The 21,146-nt window shown below is 32.0% G+C and overlaps 1 protein-coding gene across 3 annotated transcripts in view; it reads left to right on the top strand.

Annotated features, from left to right (window-relative positions):
* The first annotated feature begins 11,663 nt into the window (after nt 1–11,663).
* LOC111621147 (HMG box-containing protein 1-like) overlaps nt 11,664–21,146 on the top strand; it is a 39,931-nt gene continuing 30,448 nt past the window's right edge. For 2 of the 3 annotated variants that reach the window (XM_023363227.1, XM_023363213.1), the window contains exon 1: nt 11,664–11,768. The gene's annotated coding sequence lies outside the window, so the exon portion shown is untranslated. Of the gene's footprint in view, nt 11,769–19,139; nt 19,517–21,146 lie in introns of those variants that run through there. The other variant, XM_023363220.1, reaches the window with a different exon arrangement.

The raw sequence follows: 21,146 nt of genomic DNA, 5'->3' as shown, positions 1-21,146 counted from the left end.
TTAGTTACGAATTTTGACAATAGAGGCGCTGATAATAATTGAATCTATTGGACTAAAATTATTGTGAAGAATTTTCAGAATTTAAAAATGAGATATTTTTACATCAATTCAAAACATGTTTAAAAGAATTGAGCTAGACAGTTCAGATTTAAAACATTTAAATGTTGTGTGCTCATCTGTAATTGGATCACAAAGTGAAATTTTTCCACTTATTGTACTGTACATACACAAAAAAGATTGTTTGCACAAATAGCAGAAATAGATTATAGATCATTTGAAAAATTAGCACTTGTAATCAAACAAACAAACTATGAAGTTTATAAAGCATTTATTTAATCCCAAAAATGGTCAAATCTAAAAATATGCATTCTTGGACAACCTTAAATTTCATCCACTTATACCCAAATTGTTTTCATATAGAGGTTTGATCATCATAGAATTAAAAAAAAAAAAAACCATGAATGTGCATACAAATCAAGTTCTTAATAATTAATAACTAAGAAATTCTTATAACCTACACNATAAAGAATTTTTTCAAATGTCTAGGATCCAAACTCCTGTACATACTTTCTTAGCAATTCAGCATTAGATTTTGCTGTTTTACCCATATTGTTCATTAAAGTGAACTTGATATAACAATCTTTTCTGCACACTCATTTGCATAAGTTTTGATTATTTGATTCACAATAAATTATCTGTTATATTTAATTAAACATTATATTTACACAATTTTTTGAAAGATTTAAATTTAACATTTTTAAATTAATAAATATAATAATTGAATTAATTGGACTAAAATTATTGTGAAGAATTTTCAGAATTTAAAAATGAGATATTTTTACATCAATTCAAAACATGTTTAAAAGAATTGAGCTAGACAGTTCAGATTTAAAACATTTAAATGTTGTGTGCTCATCTGTAATTGGATCACAAAGTGAAATTTTTCCACTTATTGTACTGTACATACACAAAAAAGATTGTTTGCACAAATAGCAGAAATAGATTATAGATCATTTGAAAAATTAGCACTTGTAATCAAACAAACAAACTATGAAGTTTATAAAGCATTTATTTAATCCCAAAAATGGTCAAATCTAAAAATATGCATTCTTGGACAACCTTAAATTTCATCCACTTATACCCAAATTGTTTTCATATAGAGGTTTGATCATCATAGAATTAAAAAAAAAAAAAACCATGAATGTGCATACAAATCAAGTTCTTAATAATTAATAACTAAGAAATTCTTATAACCTACACAAACTTTATAAAATTAAAACAGCAAGTAATAAAAAATATTTAAAATTAATTTTTATTAATTAATATAATAATTCATTTTAAAAATAATAATTTCTAAATTAGCATTCTATAATTAAAATAAAACATTTTATTATCCCTTTACTTAAAATAAACATTTAATGAGATTTATTAATTTATTAAATTATTAATAAAGTTAATTATCTATTATTGTTTTTTAGTTATCAGTAACTTTAATAATTTTACAAATTCTGCTAACTTTTTTCTTACTTATAATAATAATAATAATAATAAATATTTTTCATTTTAAATAGAAAAAACAAAAAATAAAAAGAAAGCTTTCTACTTTTTAATATATACATCTTACATTACAAGTAATTCAAACTACAGTTTCTGTAATTTCATTTAATTTTTATATGCCAATAACTAAATACAGTAATTCAATATCACAATTCATATCAGTCACTCAATAATTATGTAAATACTTGTAACAATTACATAAATTAAGAATTAAAACTAATACAAAGTGAAGTTTATAATTTCTAACTTAAAAAAGTGGACAATCATCTTAAAATTTTGTTTAAAAAAAATTAAGAAATATATCAGTAATTATATATTTAAATAACTTCAAATTTGATTTTTCTCTTACGTATGACACGTAAATAAATACAAAACCATTTAGAAAAACCAAACTTTAAAAATCATTAGCGCCGCAGTCTGATAAAAATTTTATTGGATTGAGATTTGTTTCAATTAAATCCCAATATTAAACAATTTAATGGCAGATTTCCATTAACGCAAAACATTTACTAACGATGCTTTTTATATAAACATTACGCCATCAAATTTTTGTACTTTTCGTTAACTTTTGATTTTTAAAATACGTTTCGATAATAACACCATTATTTTTTCATTTTTAAAGTAACGTTATATAAATTAATGACGTAACTTTTACATAACATTTGATTCAATTTTTATACTTTCGTTAATTTTAGACTTTCAAAAAATACTTTCGAGTACAAGGAAACTAACCGACCGGAAATTTAACGAAGAACTCTACAATTTTATAAACACTTCGGAATAAACGTTAAGAGATATAAATCTCACTTTAAACAAACCGCTCCATTTTCTCTTTTTCCTTGTATTTTTTCAAATTTGTAAAAAAAGTACACGAAGAATATATCTAAGCAACTTAAAAATAAGATTTTTTTCAGCGATTCTTCTTGATTTTATATATTATATAACCGAATAAATATAAAATGCCACAAAAACAAACAATTTGTCTTTGATCATCTTTAAAGATATAAAGAAAGTTAGACAGAAGCTACTTTAAACTCATTTATTAGTGTGTGTATGTGTATGTAAACCTATACAGTGTATACAAATTACTTAAACTTTACATCTACCAAAAGTTATGTTCAATTAATTAAATACTTTTGTTTACATTAAAACCTTCGCGTATAAACGTTAAAAAAAATTACGTATTAATTTTTATTAAGGTAAAATAACGTATACAAAGAATAATACCTTTTTATTTTAAGTACCTTGACCTTGTTGGATGCAAAAAAAAAGAAATAAATAAATAAATAAATAAAAAGGCAAAATCCGGATCGAACTTAAGCCTACCAGGAAATTAGATTCATGTGATCAAAATTTGATGGTTACGATATAATTGCATTTTGACTTTCGTATTTATCACTGTTAACTATTAATTTCAATGCGATAATCGGCCGTGCAACAAGTGATCGTTACTATTCTCGAAATTCATACATTTCTCTATATCTCTCGCACATATACTTCNATTAATATTCCATAAGTTTCAAAGACATTTCAATTAGATTAAATGAAAATATTCAAAATTAAAATTTATTTACCAATAATTTCCATATACATTTTTTTTATTAACATTTCATATGTATGAAACATATGCCTAATTGAGTAAACAAGAAATATTTTGTAATGCAATGAATTGAAATATTACTGTAATGGTCGGAATGAATTTTATGTGACAAAAAAAATTCGGTTTAAATAAATACATTTTTTCTTCTTTATCGTATAAAATTCTTATTTTATATGTGCGAGGGATACTGGCTTAGTAGAATTTGCTTATTGTGATCGTTTTTGAGGCTTGCCTGTACCGATAACATTGAGTCGATAAAATCGTAATTGGTTAAACGTTGGTTTTATTAACTGATATTAAAAGAACTTGTTAAAATGATTAAAAATATATAACTTGAAGATTTATGAATTATAGTTATTTTTTTTATTAATGTTAATAATAATTCTTTTGGTTAAATAGTAAACTTTATCTTATTTTGTGATGAGGGAGTCAATTTAATTGCAAAATAGTTTATTAATAACATTGGTACGTGTGTGTAATCTTGATATGTGGTGAGCCAAAATATAAATTATGACGTATCGCACCGGGAAATATGTAATGACGAATGCGGAATTGATAACCGGCATGAAGAAAACAAAAACTATCTCGAGACAAACGTTTTCTAACTTCTGAGTTATTCTTTGGGTGCTATGAGCCAAGATATGGTCGAAAGGAAAATAAAGGGAAGATTGATACTAATTTGCATTGCCGATCGTGGCCGAAAATGTTCGCTCGCGAGTTTGAGGATGTAAGAATATGCTATGACAAATAACTTGCGTGTTTTGAGAGATGCTAATTCTGATAACATTAACCAATAGATGTAATCTATGATTAGAATAACTGGGGTTTACTGTACTTATATATGTTAGTGATCTGGAGGTGTCATTTACTTGGCTTTATAATATGCTCTTGAGAGCATACTGTAAAACCAAGTATAATTTGATCAATTATTTGTTTTCATTGGGATGCACAAAATAAGATATAAACATTTTAATGCTGCATACTGCCTGATTTTGATTAAAATATTTTCTATGTCAATAGGTCAAATATTCATAAACACATTATAATTATAATTAATTTATATCCTTGTAATCCAACAATATTTGAGTTTAATATTGGATTTATACACACACAGTTAATTCTACAAAAATCCATTTTAGCTTTAGTATTTAACTGATTAAGAAAGAAACTAAGAAGAAAGAAAGTAAAGAAACTAAGAAAAAAGTATAACTTATAAAAGTTGTTATTTATCAAAATTTATAGTAGAAATAAAACCTCATAATTTTAGGCTGGGTTGTAGCTTCAGAGGTAATTTATTTTCTTGAATGTAAGTGAATTTAAACTCAAGAATTATTATAAATTAAATGATTAATTACTTAACTGTCAAAATTTAACAGATCTGTTCTAAGAAATATTTGAATTCAAATACAGCTGCCATAGCACATGCTTTCCACTAATATAAAAAGTGTTTGTCATAGATATGCAGATGTACTATACAGACATAGGATAATATATTATTAGAGACTTCCTAAGATATTACTTAAGTTGTGCATCTTTATTTTAATGTTTAGACAAATAAAAATTAGATCAGAAATAGTTAAATATGAAAATAATTTTNTGGTTACGATATAATTGCATTTTGACTTTCGTATTTATCACTGTTAACTATTAATTTCAATGCGATAATCGGCCGTGCAACAAGTGATCGTTACTATTCTCGAAATTCATACATTTCTCTATATCTCTCGCACATATACTTCGTAATATCCATCACTCCGATTAGTTACGAATTTTGACAATAGAGGCGCTGCTATTTTCTTAAATCTTGCTATAAACGATTATTTGAAAGAGAAATCTTCTGGCCCAATTAATTCCAGAAGTTTTATTAACGGTCTCCTTTTCCTCTTTTATATAAATATTATTTATTAAAGATCTTTTTAGGGCTAATTTATAAGGGTGTTTTCAATTTAAATCGCCCACGTGTGCCACCGCGGCCCGTCCTAAAGATTAAAAATAAAGAATACAGTATCGGGTTACAGACAAAATAATTCGAAAAATATTTTAATTCCGTATGTTACATAGGTTTCGAACCCAAAAGTGAGGTCATAGTGTCGGGTTGCCAGGTCCTAAGTTCAGAGTTCCTCCTGGTGACGACTTTTGGATTTATGACCAAAGCTGTCACCGCAGTACTCCCCCCAATATGTAGGTACGAAGCTAGACATATCGGGGGTTCAACTTAACTCTGCTTCCCGATCGTGTCGGTAGGTGTGGAGTCACTCGGGTGCTTATAATTGGTCGTTCTGGGGAGTCTAGGAGTGTTGTCCCGTACGAGTTTGACGATGTTCTGACGTTTTCGCTGTCCGAAAATGCCGGCTTTAGTCGGTCGATGTTAACTATTGTCGTTTTTCCGTTTGCTAGGATCGTGAGATGCTTGGTGTCCGCGTTGTAACTGGGAAGGGGCCGTCGTAAGGGGAGATCAGAGAAGTTCTATGCCCTAATATTCGCACGAAAACGTGCGAGCGTGTGTTGAGCGCCGGATGAACAAAGTATGAGGGTTTTAAATGTGCAGATGTTGGAGTCGGCGTAAGCGACTGCATTGTGGACCGTAGGCGATGGAGAAAGGATGAAGGATCTGCTGAGGGTTCCCGCGAAGGATGAAAGAACTCTGCAGGGAGACGAAAGGTTGTGCCGTACAAGTACCGTTGATGTCTTAACGCTAATCGAAGGCCGAGAAGAACGATTGGGAGGTATTCTGTCCAGTGTTCGGACATCTGAGAGCTTGTTTTAGGGGGAGAACTAAACCATTCGCCGTGGGTGGAATGGTGTCGTTAAGTGGATGCCCAGCATAGCTGTCAGGGAGGCGAACCGGAGAGATTGGAATTGTCGGCCTTGATCGGTGGTGATGATGAAGGGCACGCCGAATCTGGAGATCCAACGAGAAACAGTCGCTGCACTTTAAATCCGGAGATCCAAAGTGCCAGCGACTGTTTTAGCAGAGATGTCGTAGAGGGGAACAGCTTCAGGCCACCTCGTGAATCTATCTATGCAGGTGAATAAGTAGGTAGATCCATCTGAAGGTGGAAGTGGTCCGACGAGGTCAAGATGCACATGTGCAAATCGATTGGAAGGAAGGTCGAATCTCTGGAGAGGGCTGTTGGTATACCGATTCACTTTGGAGTTTGGACCGTTGGCAATTTATGCAGGAACGGGTCCAGTTAGCGATGTCCTTCTGCATCGAAGGCCACACGAAACGTTATTGGATTAGACGTCTCGTGGCACGAATTTCTGGATGGGCCAAATTGTGCATGGAAGAGAAGACTTGACGGCGAAATTGGACAGGTATATATGGGCAAACCTTGCTGTCCTTTGTGTCACAATATAGCTGTAGTGACGGGCTGATTCGAAGTGACTGTAGCGTGAGTGATGTTTTGTCGTCCGTGAAAAGTGTGGTTAGCTTGAGCTTCCGCTGTGGCGTAAAGTCTGTCACGGGAAGTCGAATCTCGTTGATCCGAGAAGGGGTATCTGCCACAACGTTGTTCGAGTGAATGACATGCCTGATGTCGGTGTTGAACTGTGCAATGTAATCGAGATGTCGATGATACGTCTATGTCTATATACATATGTTTTCTTTTCGGATCGACGAAACCTTCACCAGGAGACGGAAATACAATCACGGACGCGTAACTATGGGCCACCAAATAACTATAATTGGCGCCTATTGTCGGGAAACGCGAGAGCTTATGTGCTAGCATATAAGTAGTAGCTAAACATTATTTCCTTTTATTTTTTAGTTCTCGTGGAAGTTCGGTATGCCGGAAGATGCAGTCCGGCATACGATACATTGGCGCATTTTAGACGTTTTGTGTTATATTTTTTCGTATTCTTTCAGGTGGACAACAAAAGCAGACGTGTTCTGTGGAGCCACATGTTAAGATACATCGCTCCAGGATCAATAATAGTTTCCGACAGCGCGCCACAATATCGCGGTTATACGACGATGGGCTTCTGGGAACACAAGACCGCTCGTGAAGGGTCGCTCGTATTTTTTGATCGCACGGGGGGATCTATCGTTTGGGGGTTCCTCCCCTCACCCGGTCCTAGAATCATGCCCCTCAGCCGTGATTTCGGCGTAGTTGCGGCAGTCCGAAGGCGGGTATAAGTGTGACCAGAGGGTCGGCACCTCTTTAGTGCCTCGTCAGGACTGACACCAGTGTTTTTAGGATAGACACAGAAACCGCAACTTTAGAATATGCGCGAGCGGTCACGTACGCGGCCGATCGGATTCGGGATGGAGGAGGGTTGAGAGACGGATCGAAAGTGATTCACTCGGATACAAGATTAACAACTAAAATAACCGATTTAATCAACAAAAAAAAAAAAAATACATATCTCTATGCTATCGAATAATGGTCGAGAGAGAGAGAGAGAGTTTACAGGATGTCGAGAAAATTAGATACCTGTGATGCACTGATAATAGTGCGGATTTTTAGATCTTGACTTCGGTCGTTTGCTCGGTCGGGACGGAATACAAGAGCGGTTGAGGGTTTCTTTTTCCTGGATGGCGGTCGAGGAAGAGATGGAGAACTGGAGGATTTAATCCGGGCAGTTCGACGGTGTTCTTAAAAACACAGGATAGGAAATTCCGGGTAGCCTGGACGACGACCCCTCTTTTTTTTTTTTTTTTCAGGGCACCTCGCGAACTCTCGACGACCCCTTGTCCTTGAGTCACTCCTTTTTATACCTCCAAATCACGTTATTTTTTATAGCAATCAAGAATTTTTGATAGTAGTTCCCAGTGACACATCTGACGAGTTCCCTGGGAAAGGAAACGACTCCGGGGAGAGATGTGATCATTCTCCGGTAATAAAAATGGGAAAAATTTTTCGAAAGACAAAAAACGAATTTTCTCTCAAAAATTCGTTAGGTCCGGTTCCTCACATAAGTAAATTACGTTGCGCGCACAGTTTAGCACGTGGCGAGAGGACAAAGAAGGATGGCACGTACAATATCTTTCCGTTGAACCTCGACCACCGTCGACGAAAAACATCCGTGGTTAGGCGCCGTTTTTACGGTAGTGGAGTCTTAGCCTTACACTTTTTTAAGGTCTAGATGAATGAATAGGGGAGATGGAAGTCCAACGTTTGCATCCGATGCGAATGGATGAAATTTTCCTGTCGTACTGCACTTTCTTCTTCGGGTAGAGGGCACCGTAAATCAGTTTGGGTCACCAGTTTGTAGCGCTAAATCGTATGTAATTACCTTACAATACAGTATCAGGCTACAGACAAAATAATTCGAAAACTGTTTTAATTCCGTATGTTACATTGGGTTAAACTACCGGGTGAACATAGAATCGATACACGTGGGCACCTGGCGAAGTTCGAACCCAAAAGTGAAGTCATAGTGTCAGGTTGCCAGGTACGTTAAGTTCCGAGTTCCACCTGGTGGCGACTTTTGGATTTATGACCAAAGCTGTCGCCATACGAACCAAAAGACAAAGCTTGATCCTTCAGAGTTGTAGGCTGATTCGTTTATCTCTGTAATAATTCGTATATCAATAGGGTTAAACCTAGACTTGTGGCCCTGAGCAATAACATATAGCATGTGCTTTCTCTTCACCAAATAATAATACATGTAAAAATGTGAGGCCCTAAAATATAAACTCATAACGCGAAGTCCTAAGCTGATTTTTTAGCTTATGTGAAGATCCGACCCCGATTATCAAGCACTACGGGCTATATGATCCATTAGATCGATGGTCAATTGGCCGAGTGGTTGCGGTATTAGCCTGCCCTTCTGGGATACCCACAAATTGGAATCTCCAGTTATTTTTCGGGGTCGTGCGTACAGCATACTTCGAGCCCTATCCTCACTATCTGGCTGCTCCATCGTGGATCCGGTTCTTTGTACCCATAGGACGAAGAGAATAAATAATAATAATAAAGCGTCGGCAAACCAACTGCTGATTTTAAAATGATATACAGTATCGAAAGTTCAAATGATTACAAAATAATTGACCACTGAAAATAATAACATATAAAAATCTATCACAGATTTCAATATTTTAAAATTAATGAATTATTTAATTTAAAAATTATACTCCCGTTTTACAATTTATCCATTTGGCCATCGATGGGTCCGGTTCGTTGAGACAGACTGTATTCTTAGATTGTGTGCAATACCAAGGAAAATTTAACCGTAATCGACGAAGACGTTTCATGTATGACAACAGAACTTCAGAACCATTGTCAATAAGTATACTACAGTTTTGTTTAAATGGCAGTCGTAAAACACCCACTAACAAAAACGCTGCGAGATATTTAAGGTGCGCACAAAATAATATCAGTAAAAGAAACAATGTCGCAATGTCGTAGTTTGCGATTTTTTTCTATTTGAACGGACTTATTTCACTAACATTATCCATTTTAAAAAATGAGGTGACAACAATGTTACTGACTTTCATCAAATTAAATTAAGTTTCAATAGTAATGTTTAAATTTTCAAGATAAAAATAAGATTATTTTCCGCCATCTACTCACTCGCAGGTACTGATCTATTTCAGACAATGCAGTACTGTATTTTCCTGTCTGAAGTATAGTTTGTTATAGACCGAGATTTCGGTATCATCTCCAAACATCTCCGAAGACACGACAGAATATTCACAATTTATGAAGTTACTTGTCATTCTGTACACAGTGGTATACCTGGAAAGTTATTTCACTAGTGGCCAAGCGCTTCCATTCCCCGAACACGAAGAGTTCGGTCGTGGGTTCGCGCCTCGCCAGGACGGGCTGGCCACGTAGTTTTCCGGGTTTTCTCCACGTCCGGGGACCAGTTACCCTTAAAAAACCTCCCGGAAGGTATCCCCTTTAGGCAGATTGTCCAAGTGTTGCGTTGCCATAAATTAATAGACAAACAACAACAACCTGGAAAGTTCTTGGCAAAAGAAATGGCAGCCAAAGATACAGGATTGCTAGACTCAAAAACTGGTAAAACTTTTACTACAAAAAATAACTGTAGTTTCTGAAGGAACAAAAAACAAACGTAGAAATGATAGTCAACTTTTTAATCAGTAAAGCAGTACATTTTGTTTACTGCCATGAAAAAACGGTTACATCAAAGAGCTACATGCGCAATCAATAGTTTATATTATCATGCATTCTTCATGACCATGGATCGCCACTAAAACCATCGTCATTTTCTTTTCTGGAAAATTCTCTATCAAAGAGTGAAGATTCAGGCTAACATTTCCCAAGAGCGTAAGAACTTCTACTCATAAATATTTTCTTGGTCAACAAAAAATGAAAATGGCCTGAAAGACTGACTATTTTAAATAACAACTAACTCCAATTAATTCTTTCTTTTTTCTTGGATATAATTTGTTTTATTAAAGTAAGAACCGACAGTGATAAAAAAAAAAATGATATGTATAATGTTGTCTGTAGGAATAATAACAAAATGGCTAAATGAAATTCCCGAACTCTGAAGCCCCTGTGTAAATTTTAAGGAAATTTACATAATAATAACGAGCAATTATTTTATTTTGACATCGTCACACTGCCGGGTTGCAATTTTAATCATATTGTTAAATTTATTTAATTTAAAATATACGCTCTTCCCCTTCAAATTAGTAGTGTTTTTCCCCTGTACAGTACATCATATTTTTTGTCTTTATCAATCGAGTCGTGCCGGTAATGTATTTAATTAACTCCTTTCGGGTGAATATTCGTCTATTTTGTTATATTAACAAAATAGACAAGAAAAACTTTTTTCTGATATTAATACGCCTTAGGCCCTAAGGCATGTTACTATCAGGCTAAGGCTTAAGGTATGCTTTGTTAAATGCATTAGTAATTTTTCATATCGTTTGTTACATTTTTATTTTTAAAAAGAAATTGGATTTCGCCAAATAGTAATGTAAACACTACAAAGAAATAACATAACAATAATTTGTTACGCAATATAAATGACACAAAGTTATAACTTTTTAATGATAATCCTTTAATGAACTTTTAAATGAAAGTCCTTTAGTTACCATAATTACCATATTTATAATTACTCGAATGTATTGTACTGTACAGTAGAAACTTAGTTATGCCGAAAACAAGTTTACGCTACTGAACTACAGTATATTACTATTGAAATTAACCGGAAGATTTTATGAAAATCAATTAACTGATTTTATTATATTTTTCCAATGCCATTTGGAAACACTAGCAATGACCTAACAGAAGCTTATTCTCTGGTCTACGTAGCTACTGTATATACTACCGAGCTCTCTCGTCTCGCCAAGGTGATTTAATGAGAATTATTATTATTACTATTATAAAATCATAAATGTTAATTACTATTAAATTTTAATCTTTTATAAAATTCTCAAATTACAATACGAAAAAAAAAAAACAGACGAGAAAAATAGAAATTTATTTTATTTTATGGTTTTAACCGAAGGTGGCGCAATCTATTAATTTCAATGCGATAATCGGCCGTGCAACAAGTGATCGTTACTATTCTCGNATGGTTTTAACCGAAGGTGGCGCAATTGATTGTCGTAAACACAAACATGGCGTCAATAAACTGATTAGGATAAGCAAATTAAATCATTTTTAGGTGACGATAAAATTCTATTTTGGTAAGATTACGAGTGAATTTCGATAAATAATTAAATATCTATTTTAATTTTTAATACATTATTAAATGACAAAAATATAAATGGTATTTTAAAGGAGAATTAATTTATAGGCTTAAGGATAAGGATGAAGTTTGTCAAAAAATTATCTCATGAATTCATTCAAAAACGTTGGATGATTTTACGCCAACTTTTCCCTCGTAAAATTTAAATTCGTTATAATTATTTAATTAAATTTCAGTTAAATTAAGTTATTAACAAAATGAATGAATGCAATAAGTTGATTGATTGATTAGATTTTTCCTCTTCTCAAAATAGATATTTTGTAATCAGTTAAATCGAAACTATTAATATTCCATAAGTTTCAAAGACATTTCAATTAGATTAAATGAAAATATTCAAAATTAAAATTTATTTACCAATAATTTCCATATACATTTTTTTTATTAACATTTCATATGTATGAAACATATGCCTAATTGAGTAAACAAGAAATATTTTGTAATGCAATGAATTGAAATATTACTGTAATGGTCGGAATGAATTTTATGTGACAAAAAAAATTCGGTTTAAATAAATACATTTTTTCTTCTTTATCGTATAAAATTCTTATTTTATATGCGCGAGGGATACTGGCTTAGTAGAATTTGCTTATTGTGATCGTTTTTGAGGCTTGCCTGTACCGATAACATTGAGTCGATAAAATCGTAATTGGTTAAACGTTGGTTTTATTAACTGATATTAAAAGAACTTGTTAAAATGATTAAAAATATATAACTTGAAGATTTATGAATTATAGTTATTTTTTTTATTAATGTTAACAATAATTCTTTTGGTTAAATAGTAAACTTTATCTTATTTTGTGATGAGGGAGTCAATTTAATTGCAAAATAGTTTATTAATAACATTGGTATGTGTGTGTAATCTTGATATGTGGTGAGCCAAAATATAAATTATGACGTATCGCACCGGGAAATATGTAATGACGAATGCGGAATTGATAACCGGCATGAAGAAAACAAAAACTATCTCGAGACAAACGTTTTCTAACTTCTGAGTTATTCTTTGGGTGCTATGAGCCAAGATATGGTCGAAAGGAAAATAAAGGGAAGATTGATACTAATTTGCATTGCCGATCGTGGCCGAAAATGTTCGCTCGCGAGTTTGAGGATGTAAGAATATGCTATGACAAATAACTTGCGTGTTTTGAGAGATGCTAATTCTGATAACATTAACCAATAGATGTAATCTATGATTAGAATAACTGGGGTTTACTGTACTTATATATGTTAGTGATCTGGAGGTGTCATTTACTTGGCTTTATAATATGCTCTTGAGAGCATACTGTAAAACCAAGTATAATTTGATCAATTATTTGTTTTCATTGGGATGCACAAAATAAGATATAAACATTTTAATGCTGCATACTGCCTGATTTTGATTAAAATATTTTCTATGTCAATAGGTCAAATATTCATAAACACATTATAATTATAATTAATTTATATCCTTGTAATCCAACAATATTTGAGTTTAATATTGGATTTATACACACACAGTTAATTCTACAAAAATCCATTTTAGCTTTAGTATTTAACTGATTAAGAAAGAAACTAAGAAGAAAGAAAGTAAAGAAACTAAGAAAAAAGTATAACTTATAAAAGTTGTTATTTATCAAAATTTATAGTAGAAATAAAACCTCATAATTTTAGGCTGGGTTGTAGCTTCAGAGGTAATTTATTTTCTTGAATGTAAGTGAATTTAAACTCAAGAATTATTATAAATTAAATGATTAATTACTTAACTGTCAAAATTTAACAGATCTGTTCTAAGAAATATTTGAATTCAAATACAGCTGCCATAGCACATGCTTTCCACTAATATAAAAAGTGTTTGTCATAGATATGCAGATGTACTATACAGACATAGGATAATATATTATTAGAGACTTCCTAAGATATTACTTAAGTTGTGCATCTTTATTTTAATGTTTAGACAAATAAAAATTAGATCAGAAATAGTTAAATATGAAAATAATTTTTTTTTATAAATATTATGAAATGATATCTATAATAGCAATGTTTTTTGTTTACGTTTACAAAATCTTATTAAGAAACTTCAAAAAAACAATAAATAAATTTAATATATGCAATTGCTCACAAGAAAATGAACTGTGAAATATCCATATTAAATAAATTCATTTTTTGACAACATTGTAATTAATTAACATTTCATTTATCTAAATGAATTTTTATAACAGAATAATAAATCATAAAATGTTTTATATATGATAATTTTAAATTAAATAAGTAGATAATTTAAAATTATATCCAAATTTCAAATCTATTTTCATTCTGGCATAGTGTAAGTTACTAGTGGTTTTAACAAGCATAATGCATATTTCAAGCAGTTTAACATGAATATAGCAGTGCATATATCTGGCATTTTTACATGCATGTATATGTGCACATACTATGATTTTAAATGCATATAAATCTGGCCCTTGGTTATTTAATTGCTTGGTATAGTTCTCCGAGTTGCCATTGCACAATGTTGCAATTAATAAATTAATGAGAGAAATGTGTGTATGACCTAATACCTGTGTACTGTTATTTGAGTGATATCTTGAACCAGATGTTGTGTGTTGATAATTATGTATTTCATAATAAACACAATCAACTAAGCCTTTAACTTCCAGTAATGAAAAATTTAGTGTCAACTTGACAAATGTTTTCGATCTTAACCAAGATCTGCATCAGATTTCCAACAATATTCCAAAATGGAATTTGCAGAACACGACTTTTCAAAACTTGTCAATTTGACATTAAATTTTTCATTACTGGAAGTTAAAGGTTTAGTTGATTGTGCTTAGTATTTACTTCCAGTCATTGAGAAGTATTTTATGTATTTCATATTTAACTATGTTATTTCAGTTACTGACAGTCTATTTTAAATAATTGTATGCTATATACGTATGAATTGTTTGGATTATAGAATGTTGTAATAAGTAGGTTTGGCTTGTTTACTTCAATGACAAGTCTGATAAGAAGTAGCATCTTGATCTCATTACTGTTGTTCAAACTAATATTAAAGAAGAATCGAGCCAACTAATTCTACCAGTCTTCAAACAATAACAGAAATAGATAAGTAAAAGTAAAAAAGAAAAATTTGTTATAATTTATAACTATTATATGAGACAACTTGTCAGAGAACATTTTGAAAGATATTTGTATACCTAGACATCAAGAATATTGTAGTGCTGTCCTTTGCACCTTTTGGAAAGGTTCCTGTTTACTTTATTGTCTTGTTCAAATTCTCAGAAATTCTGATATTATGAGGAAGATTTTCCTTCTAATGGGGGGCATATAACATTAAAATCATATGAGAAAATCAATGTCAAGGACCTTGTAACAAATCCTTAATAAAAAAGCTAAGGCAGAGAATGCTGCAAGACTGTATATTTTGAACCAGATGTAATTCACTCATTTTTTATGGAACTAAGAATTAAGGTGACAATGCTACAAGTGAAATGTGCTATGCATGATGTATGTTGCAATAGTGCAGACAAAGTATGGAGAGTGCTTTTGTGAGAAGTATGTAAAAGACAAAGATTTCAAGAGAAAGGCTGACAGTGAGAAGCCACAAAGTGGTTTCATAGACTTGTGAGTAAAGCAGTATCATTGATTTGCTATTTAGGAATTTAAATATAAAGCCAAGTACACAAGTACTAGTAGCCTATATCTGGCAAGTATACTTAAATGTATGGATGAAAAAACTGACAGTTCTTGTCATCTATAAGTTCAGATATACCAGACAGGTGTATGTGTGTATGAGCTTAATAGAGGTACACCTGATGTTAATAAAGGATTTGAAAGCTTGTGCAGCCTTGATGAAATGCTTGGTGTATGAGACAAAATGTCATATAACAAAGTATTGAAACAACAAAAAATACCTAAATAACTTCTCATGGGACTGAGTGTAGACAGAAATTGTCAACTATCCATTTGTTACTTAGCAAACAGCCTAGACTTCAAAGACTGCATTTCTTTCCTGAAAGGAACCTGAAGGTTTTACAGAATTTGTCAGCATGATTTTTATCACTGCCTTTAGACTGGATTGTAAATACTTTTGTACATTTTTTATCTTGTATATCACCTCACTTTACTTTTGGTTTTGCTAATTTCTAGCAGTATTTGCTGTCATCCTCTGTACAATTGACATTGTATATACTTATTGTACTTATTTTATTATTTTGTATATTCATTGTATTCCTAATATTGTTAACCTCACTACTGTTATTCTTATTGTTATTATTACCACCTATAATCACTTCATTCAATATCACCACTGTAAAACTATACCTCTTATTTCTTGTACCTACTATCTTGGCTATGCCTCGTGGAACCGAGTATGTATTTTTTTTTATTGTTATTATTATTATACGTTCAATAAAGATTGATTGATTGCCTTTAGACTGGAGTTGTGAAAGATTGCATGGTACTGTAATGTTATAAATTATTGTAGTAATTAATTATTTAATTTAAACATGGTAACAATTGAGTGACTCTAAATTTGTTATCAATAATAAAGGTTGTAACATCTGTAATAAATGCAAATTGATAAGCCTTTTCCTTTCTCAAATATCTACTCTTTATCACTAGTGCATTTACAAATTTACAAGATAAAGAGTTTTCTACATACTTATCTGACAAAGGATGTAGAGAAAACTATCTTGTAAATATACAACAAAACACTAATAATTTTTGATGTTTGAATATATATGTTACCGGCCAAACCCAATTTCAGGCCAAACGGGTTTATTGTATGAATGTCAGAATATACTAGTTTAGCCCAGGACAATCTAGTTTAGCCTAGGCCGAACTGATTTATTTGTTGCAAGTGATAAAATAAACACATTGCAGCCTATTAATGCAGGGATTCATCTCCTGCGCCTCTTTTTATCGTGCTTTTGTTGTTGTTTGCGTTTTTCACGAACTATAGAGGGCACTGCAATTTTTACAAAATGGCTACTTTATCTGGGTCGTTTGTAACTAGTAATATAAAATTAATCATATATTACTGTCCGATATAATGATATATATCATAAAAACAGCACACCTCTGAACCTTAAAAGTACAATTCCAGGTTATCTTAATGCAAACACAAACATTTTTGATCTACACAGATCTTCTGCAGGTTAAAGCATTCTCAAATGGAATGCGGAAATGAAACATTCTTAAGATTACTTGAAAAACATATAAATGAAAATTAAAAAAAAATTTTAAATATGAACTATATGATATACACTGCTTATAGCTGATAATCGAGAAATTTTATAGGAGAACAATTATTGCTAGCAGGACACGTCATTATGTGGTATCAAAACAAATGAGTGAGATCGTTCTATACAAATTTGTGCCCTTTGTGTTAAAAAATATCAGCTCTGACATCCCCTATAAAATTACTGGCATTTTAAACTTAAGGAAAAATCCTTTAAAATTGACATTATAACTTCATGTAAAGCTGGACAGTGGGGAAACTTTTGCCAATTCTTAAGTCTAATCCACTCTTTCAGAATTCAGAGAAGCTAATAAATATAACCAACTGATTTTTGAATAATTGTATGTTTTTTCATGTGGGAATAGACAAAAACTTATATTGGGCTCCCATATGGCTTTGAAATTTCAATTTGGAATGCAACAGAAAGCTTCTCTATTGCTATTCATCTTTACTGCTAATACACAAAAATGATTCAAATGACCCAGATAAAATAGTTTTATTTTTAAACACCAGAGGACGAGCATCCGGTGAAAAATGCGAATTCACTCATTACATGCAATCGTGTTGTGACTTGTGTACCTACGTGCAATTTGTGAAACTGTATTAATTTGATTTTTTGAACGTACCTAGTTTAAAAGTTTTGTGTTGTTTTCATATTGTTATTATGGATGAGCCATCGTCTAGTGTTCAAGTTGATCAGTTAAAATGGAGAGAGCGGTTTTTAAAAGAAATTTTGCAAAGTGAAAATATAAAGTCTTCTCATTTTAATGTTTTAACAAAGGATAAATACTTAGATCTTATCCTATAAGTGGAAGAGGATGAAAAAGCTCAAATTAAGACACCACTTCATCAAAGGCGATTAAACAGATTTGCAATTTTAAACATTGGTTCTGTTAAAAAAAAATTTGTTGCCCATAGTGAAGAGAACATAAAATACTTTATTCCCGCTGAGGAAGTGTATGATGATGATGATGATGATGCAACTCACAGAGCTGTCGGTCACGATGGACGTGACAGATTATTGGCTGAGACATCTTTAAAATATGCTAATGTCACAAAACAGATGATTAACCTGTGTGTAACATGTCAAGAAAAGAAGACAAAAAAAAAAAAAGAGGTTTAGTTTCTAAGCCAATTTTACATTTTGAAATGAACAGTAGGTGCCAAGTGGATCTCATTGATTTTCAGACTCAACCTGATGGAAAGTTTAAATTTATCATGGTCTACCAAGACCACTTGACCAAGTTTATTTTGCTTCGTGCTTTGGAATCTAAATGAGCTAAAGAAGTAGCCTACCATTTGAATGACATATTTTTGACGATAGGTGCCCCATGTATTTTGCAGTCAGACAATGGAAGAGAATTCATCAATCGTATTATATGTGAAATGACGAGTCTTTGGCCAGAACTTAAGCTAGTGCATGGAAAACCACGGCACAGCCAAAGTCAGCCAACCAAGACATCAACCAAGAGAGCCAACCAAGACATCAAGAACATGATCAGTTGTTGGCTAAAAGGTAATCAATCGACTAAATGATCAGAAGGCTTGAGATATGTACAATTTATGAAAACCGGGGCCTATCATTTGGGCATAAAACAATCACCTTACGAAGCTATGTTTGGAGTTGAACCCAGAATTGGTCTTTCAACGACATTACTACTACCAGAAATAATGAAGGATATTCAAGATGAAGATGACCTTCAAAAACTTATTGAAACTGATTTAACTCATAGACAAATGATCACAATGATTCAGGAGATGATAGTGATGGTAATGATACTGAAACTTCTAAAATTGGTGATGATATCCAAAAAGCAAGACAAACAGCTGCTGAAAACCTTCAGAAACAGGCAAAAAAAATCTGAAATCTGCTTTCTGACAAATCGCATCCGCCAGCTATAGTGGGATGCGATTTGTCAGAAAGCAGATTTCAGATTTTTTTTTTGACAGAGGAAGGGGCAACCTAAGAAATGTTATTGGCGTTGGTCTTGAAATAAACAATGATGGCCTGTACAAAATTAGAACTAAGCATTGAATATTGCAGATACTCTATTGCAGGCTAGCTATGCATTTTATTATTTATTTTTTCTCAAATTACTTCAAAAAAAAGAAATTCTTTTTTAATGACCATGTTACTCTATTTCACTGTCAAATCTGAACTGATTTCGATGATTATTGTTTTTATATTTGGAAGAGGTTTTCAAGTTTTATGAGTATTTTCAGATAGGGTTTTTGTATAATATTTACTTATAATGAAGGCCTGATAAAGATTTTCAAAGTTAAATGCCGTTTTGTTTGGTCTAAGTATGCTATGTAATTTAGTCAAAATAAAATATTTGTTTATTACAGAACTGAATTCGACCATGTACTCAAAAATTTCTACAAGAAAGTGACGTTAATCAAGATGTTCAAATCTCACTAAGGATTGAAGCTACCAAACATTCAGTTGGGACAGGACAAGGTTTTATGAGGTGCACCTGTACCAAAAACTGTGCTATAAATAAGTGCCAGTGTAAAAAAAAAAAATGATTTTGTGTAATTCAAAATGTTGTCACAGTACCCTTTAAAAATAAATAAATAGATTAAATATTTTATATATTACACTAAGAAGCATAAATAAGTTCATTTTTAATTTTAGTTTGACTAAAAAATTATTTTTATTATTTCGTTTGAATTTTTGAAAATATTTTCAAAAGTTAATTACCTTTAAAAGTGCATGGCTTAATAAAAAAATACAAACTGATAAAAATAAGCTAATCAGTACTTATTTTATAGTTTTGTACAAGTGTTGTGCCACCTCTAATCAATACTGTTTTTTATAATTAAGTAGACTATGTTTGAATAAATATTGTTCATCTAATTGATTGCTTGATCTGTTAGAGCAATATTTTTTAATTTATCAATGAGTTCATGAGTGTTTGAAATGGTGTAGTTATATTCTTTCAAATGTCTCTGAGGAGCTCATGTAAACCCTTCTCAATGGATAGCGTTGGGGATCTCGATTTGTCCACAATTGGCCGTATTTGTTTGCCTGGTTTATGGGTTTTAGCATAACCAAATAGCCTTGGTATCTCAGGTGATTTCATTGTGGCATTTCCTAGTCATAGGTGTTTAGTTAGTGGTGTATTGGTAAATCTTATAACCCTATTGTGGAGTTTGTCTAAATATTTTTTCTATTTTTTGGCATTCTGTAGAACTGATGTATTCTTCGAGCGGTGTAATGTATGTAGCTTTCTTCATAAGAACCACATTTCTGCTTTTATCTGCCTTGGTGAGGTTGACTTCATTAGTCTGGAGCCATTTCTTACTTTCACTTACGTTTGTCCAAAATTCCTTATCTCTGTCATCAATTTCTTTAATTATTTTGTATAAGAAAGAAGAAACTTTTGTAAACAATGACGTCGTTCGAATATTTGTTAACTGATGTTCCAATGTTATAGAACCTGAAGAAGACCATTTAAAATGGCCGAAAACATTTGTTCTCTTATGGATTAAGAAACTGCTAGAAAAAGAGCGAAAGGTTTTATGAAACTTATTGAGATGGTATTCATCATTTAAGTGTAGAGCAGTATATCAGAGTGGTTAAACAAAACAATGCTAAGAGAAATTCATGGTTTTTGTTGATTGTCTGGAAAAGTGTAAAATATGTTTTGGTGCCAAAAGAGTGAAAAAGGAGCCAGATGTGGTACAAAGTAGCCAAACTTGGCATCACTGCATTCCATGATATGCAGACTAGCACATATTTGCATGGAATGCATCCATTTAAAGGAATGGATGTCCTTAAACTCTAACCCTGGTTTCTGAGTACATACATTGTTCCACTAAACCAGATGTTTGAATTGTTCAACAATTGGACAAATTCATCTTTGCCTAATAGCAGAAGAAAATCTTTTCCTATCAAAATGGAACATTTATTACAGTACCACTTTTTATTGTTCACTTTGAAAAGTATAAAAAGCAACCATTATTGGTAATAGGATTATTTCTAGGGGTTGTGACGGTAATTTACAGTTCTGTTTAACAAATTCTAGTAAAATTTTTGTTCACTTTTTTATGCGAAAATAAACATTTGACAATGGCTTTAATTAATATAAAAATTCA

Source organism: Centruroides sculpturatus, unplaced genomic scaffold (genome assembly GCF_000671375.1).
Source record: "Centruroides sculpturatus isolate CEXI.00-Female unplaced genomic scaffold, Cexi_2.0 scaffold45, whole genome shotgun sequence".
Lineage (NCBI taxonomy): Eukaryota > Metazoa > Arthropoda > Arachnida > Scorpiones > Buthidae > Centruroides > Centruroides sculpturatus.
Note: the sequence above shows the minus strand (reverse complement) of the source record. Positions and strands in the feature narration are given on the sequence as shown.